Source organism: Protopterus annectens, chromosome 3.part0 (assembly GCF_019279795.1).
Source record: "Protopterus annectens isolate FY-2018-M chromosome 3.part0, PAN1.0, whole genome shotgun sequence".
Classification (NCBI taxonomy): Eukaryota; Metazoa; Chordata; order Ceratodontiformes; family Protopteridae; genus Protopterus; species Protopterus annectens.
The window spans coordinates 1879532029-1879537114 of NC_056731.1; the positions used below are offsets into that span (position 1 = coordinate 1879532029).

Below are 5086 nucleotides of genomic sequence, written 5' to 3' on the forward strand. Positions count from 1 at the left end.
GTGTGGATCAGTAGACTAGGGAAGTTAGCATGGGTGATGCCATTGATGGTTCAAATCTGGGCATATCCATGTAGGGTATTACTATGTTGGTGTTTTCACAAACTGTCAGTCTGTGTGTGGTGTAACATTATTAACTTCTGTCACATATTAATAACATCAGACAGCTGGAGAATGCCATGGACATTTTGAGTAAAGTGCAGTATTGCAGAAATAGTGACAGATTTCAGTGTCTGTAACACATAAAGGCATGGATTGGAATGCAGGTAGATGTGGCCTGGAGTCACTTTATAACTACTGACAGTCCTACTGGGCATGCCCATACACTTAGTTAAAATGAGCACAATCCTGTTGCCATTGATCAAAATGACCTGTTATGTATAGATATCTCTATCCATCTGTCACTATCTCTCGCTCATATACATAGACATAGTATATCTATCTCTATGTATTTTCAAACATATATATAGCTCTATATGTATATATATATATATATATATATATATATATATATATATATTTTTTTTTTTTTTTTTTAATCCCCTGCCAAACAACTGAGAAGCCCTCATTGGCTATCAAACTGCAATGGTTATGCACTTTTTGGCCCTGTAAGTTGCTGTTGGCTTCTTCCAAACTGCCCTCTTCTACAAGGCCTGATGATATTATCTACCTTAAGACTACCAGCTGCCATTGTAGCCTCTGACTTAAGCTGTAGTGTATGTGATAGGTATTGTGCTCTATAGTGTGTAAGACTAGATATGTAGGGGTACTAATCTCACTCCAGCCCACTCAGTGTGTTTATGTTCATATGGCATAAATATGATCACCTCAGTAACTTAGAAAGAGGTAGAGTTTTGCAGAATTTTATTTGTAGCAGGTGATATGGTCCTCCAAATGTCTGACCACAACTAGGCCTGCTGATGTCATTAAGTCTAATATGACCTAAACTGATAGTACTATCAGACATGAGGCATGTTGCGTGCATCATGTACTGTGATCTGTAGTGTATACCACTATATAGGTTAATTGTTCTAATCTACATACATCCAACTTGCACTATGTGTATGCCGTAACGTGTCCTGTAAGCAGCAATTAAAAGTGGTGCTATCCTCAATGTAGCCACGTTTGTGTGTTTTCTGTTAGAACAATTTACATCAGCTTATGGAACCATAGGATGTATGAACTTTACTAGCATAATGGCCATACAGCCATCACAATCATAGACAACTATATACCCTTATTTACATGATTGGCACATATTGGCTCAGTCCAAGAGGGACACAGGCAGAAGCCCTGTGGTGAAATGATGATCACCCAGCCAATCATACAGATGGCGCATGCTGAGGTGCATTGAAGTGCTCTGCTTGCCATTAGCCAGGGCTCTGTTTCAAAGGTGGGTTAAAGTCTGCTAGACAAATCTCTCCCACCAGCATGTATTACTAGGGTTTGAACGGGTCTATAGTATAACAACAAATGATCAGATGATCAAGCATTGTTATATTGACCCCTAAAGCACGAAAGCTCAAAACAGCAAACAACCAGAACAGTGATTTTTTTCCCAGGGAAAAAATCGCTGTTCCCAAAAAAAAACAAATAACCCCACTAAACACTAAATGAAGTGGGGGCTTCGCACCCCACACCCCTTCATGTGGGGGGCTGTACCCCCCACATCCCCCTACTTAAATATACCAACTCTGAGATTGCACTACAGTGAAGGAAACGGCACAACCTGGACAGCTGATCCAATGATTTCTTGCCCTGGGAAAAAAATTTGCTGTTTTGGCTGTTCACTATTTTTCCGGTTCAACATTTAGTGTTCGAACTAACAGCATTCAATCATCTGATCATTCGCTAAACTAAAGTAGACCCCATTGAACACATACTGAAGATGTGAAGTTCTGTTGTGAGGGACCATACTGTTGTGTGCAATTGCCAGTATTACTTGGAAAGGTCCATTACCAAATGGCCATTGCACTCAGATATTGGCATGCTGAGGGAAGAGTAAATGGAGGTTATGAGTATGTCAATTACAGGTGATTGTGCCCTCAGCTATCACATATGATCCTGATCATAGCACTGGGGAGACATGGTGATCTCAGGCACGTTAGGTGTAAATCTGTGTGGCCAGATCTGTGTGCCCAGTTCTTTCACCCCCAAGTATGTACATCACATGTTGCAATTGATGTGCTACTTACCAGGTACATAGGTGTCAGTGATGGAAATTATACTACATATATATTTGCATGGAGTTTATGGCCATTACTATGTCAACAGGCATTTGTTCATCAATACCCTCTCGTAGGATATTGACATAACTCACAGACTCCATGAGTCCTCACAGTAGCAGGCATCAGACAACATTGTTAGCCACAGACATTCAGTATTCTCTCGTACCATAGTTAAAGAGATTTCATTCAGTAGAGGACCCAGGAATTAGCTTGTGGGGCACTGCTGCTTAAAGATCAGATATTGGAGGCGGATGTCCCTATGTTGATTATGTTTGCCATCAATGGGCCACTAAGTGACCCCTGCAATGATAGTATTGTGGATGCCTAAGTGGTGCTTTGTAAATGTTGCCTGAGTGGGCGATATAGTCAGATGGCTTGGTTCAGTCTTGGGGATTGTACACCCTGCTGTCCCCTCATCCCGGTCCTTGGTGATTGCCTCAGAAATGTCCACCATGTTTAACAGTTATGATCCCCCTGCCAGACATCCAAACTGTGTACAGTCAACTGTGTGTAGCTCACATATATGTGTACTGATCAGCTCCATGATGATTGCCCCTATGGCCATACTGATATGGACACTCAGGCAAAGAAGTCTATAGTTGTGGTGGTCAGTGCATGCACCACCTCTGTGCAAGGGTATAACAGTTGCCATTGTCCAGTTAGCTGGGGTCCAGCCAGTGGTTTCAGTATGATTGCTAAGTGTTCTCAATGGTGTTAGTAATCCATGGCAGATCTCAAGTAGGATGCAGCCTGGGATGTTAGCATGCCCAGTAGATGCTGTGTATTCTCCATAGAGCGGCCATTTATGACCTGCTCTGTAGATATGGAAGTTATAGGACAAGTTGTAGGAATGTCATGTGTCAGGTCCCAGTAGCCTAATGGAATCAGATCCCAGTGGCCTAATGGATAAGGCATTGGCCTCCTAAGCCAGGGGTTGTGGGTTCAAGTCCCATCTGGGGTGATATAATCCCACCTATATGGTAAATAGAAAAGGTTAGCTATGAGTACAGACCCATTCTATGTGGCATCATTATGTATGAGTTCACCAAAAATCTGGGCCTGTTTTTTGAGGTTACACATGTAACTACACTCTACGTTGTGGTTCTGATTATGTGGGTAGCTAATTTTGTCACTTACTGTGTCTACACAACATCACAACAAGGCTATGTAGTTGTTTTAGCTGAGAAGGTTGTGCATCCATTTTAGAAGGGACACCCACACCCTAACTGTCACACAGCAATGTCCACCTCTTATTGCACACCCTGATAATGGCAGTTGTCCACCAGGCATGTTTCCTGTCCCATGCAGAGTCTGTGTTCCTCCTGTTATGTGCAGCTGAGTTCATGCAGTTGTAATGCTGCTAGCATAATGCTTGGGTGCAGAGCTCTGCATACTTGCCTGTCCCATCAGAGGGTGAGGTGCAGTTAAGCTATGTAAACCATCCCACAGGAGATAATAAATGGCTTTGTTGAAATATATGTCTGTATTGTCTGCAAATGTGCTTAATGCTGGTAGTTTTAATGAGACTGATCTGTATTCAGATCCCATCGGGGGGGCCTCACACTGGGGAGCTGCAGTGGACACCCATATTGGTATACACATGATGCAGTACATTGGTTCCCCTTGGGAGGATGTCACATCACTGCTCCAGGACATTGTAGTTAAGGACGTAAACCAACCTTTGGGCAAGTGAGCTGCAGCATGACTAAGCAACACAGCTGGTGGTCACTTAATGCCACCCCACACCATGGTGCAATGATATATCTCGATAGATACATGTACATACAAATCCACACAGTAGGTGTCTGGATTTATGGAGCTGCTCTTGTAGCCAACTACTGCTTGATTAAGTGCTCTTCCAGTACTGAATGGCACCTGCAGTGTCTCTGGGAAATCACAGTATTTCACAAAATCTGGATGTGTATCTATCCTTAATGAGTATGTATACACCACCTGCATTACCTTGAACACTGTCATTTTGAGGTGTGAAGATGTGGATGGATGTGTAGTCTGGTATGGCTGTAGTGCTGTCCACAGCCTTGAACCTGATGTCCTTGACTGCACACATGTCTGCATAATCCAGGGTGGGAACACATTCCAAAGAGTGTGGTTCAGTGTTGCCATACCCACCATGTAGCAGCATAACCATGATGTTGTATAATGATAGTGTTCTCATTGCCAAATTAACAGTGCATCTAAGATGCACTGTGGGGTGTGTCAGTAGATATGGCCAGTACTCCAAATCTCAGGGGTGAGAGATGAACACCATCACTGGTGAAGCACTGATGTCTGTTGAGCAAGGCATCCCAGACAGACATGTAGAAGATCCCTTGACAATGACACCAGATGCTAAAGCAATTATTGATTTCCATCAATGTCTGCGTGTATGGAGCCATCATCCTAGGTGAGGGTCAACTACAGCTGAAAGTTATGCATATATCCATGAGAGACACAGACTGGGTAAGCACATTCATGTGTCTACATACAGGCTGGTGACATATGTCCCTAGTCGTACACACCTACAGGAACTATGATGTCAACATTATGTTAACTGATATTCCTTGATTTGTGGCAATGTGTGATAAGGCTTATTGTGTCAGCTCACAGACAGCTATTGGTGATCTTTCCCATATGTAGCCACTTGACACAGACATCAATGTGTCTCACGATGCAATCACCTCTGACTAAGAGGTGTGAGTTTGTGTTTTGCCTCAGGTGTTTGACTGGTGAGAGAGTGGTGTATGCAATATTATATGTCTGTGCACTCCAGAGGCAGGATTTTCTGATGTGTCTGTTTGGTAATGTGTCTGGTTAGGAGCTGCACACATGCATATGTGTGTGATGTGGGTGTAGGTGGTGCA

General features: G+C 42.9%; 1 non-coding gene across 1 annotated transcript; it reads left to right on the forward strand.

Moving 5' to 3' along the window:
* Positions 1-3113: 3113 nt before the first annotated feature.
* Positions 3114-3186, forward strand: TRNAR-CCU. Its single transcript has one exon. It is a non-coding gene; the product is annotated as a tRNA-Arg (tRNA).
* Positions 3187-5086: the final 1900 nt, after the last annotated feature.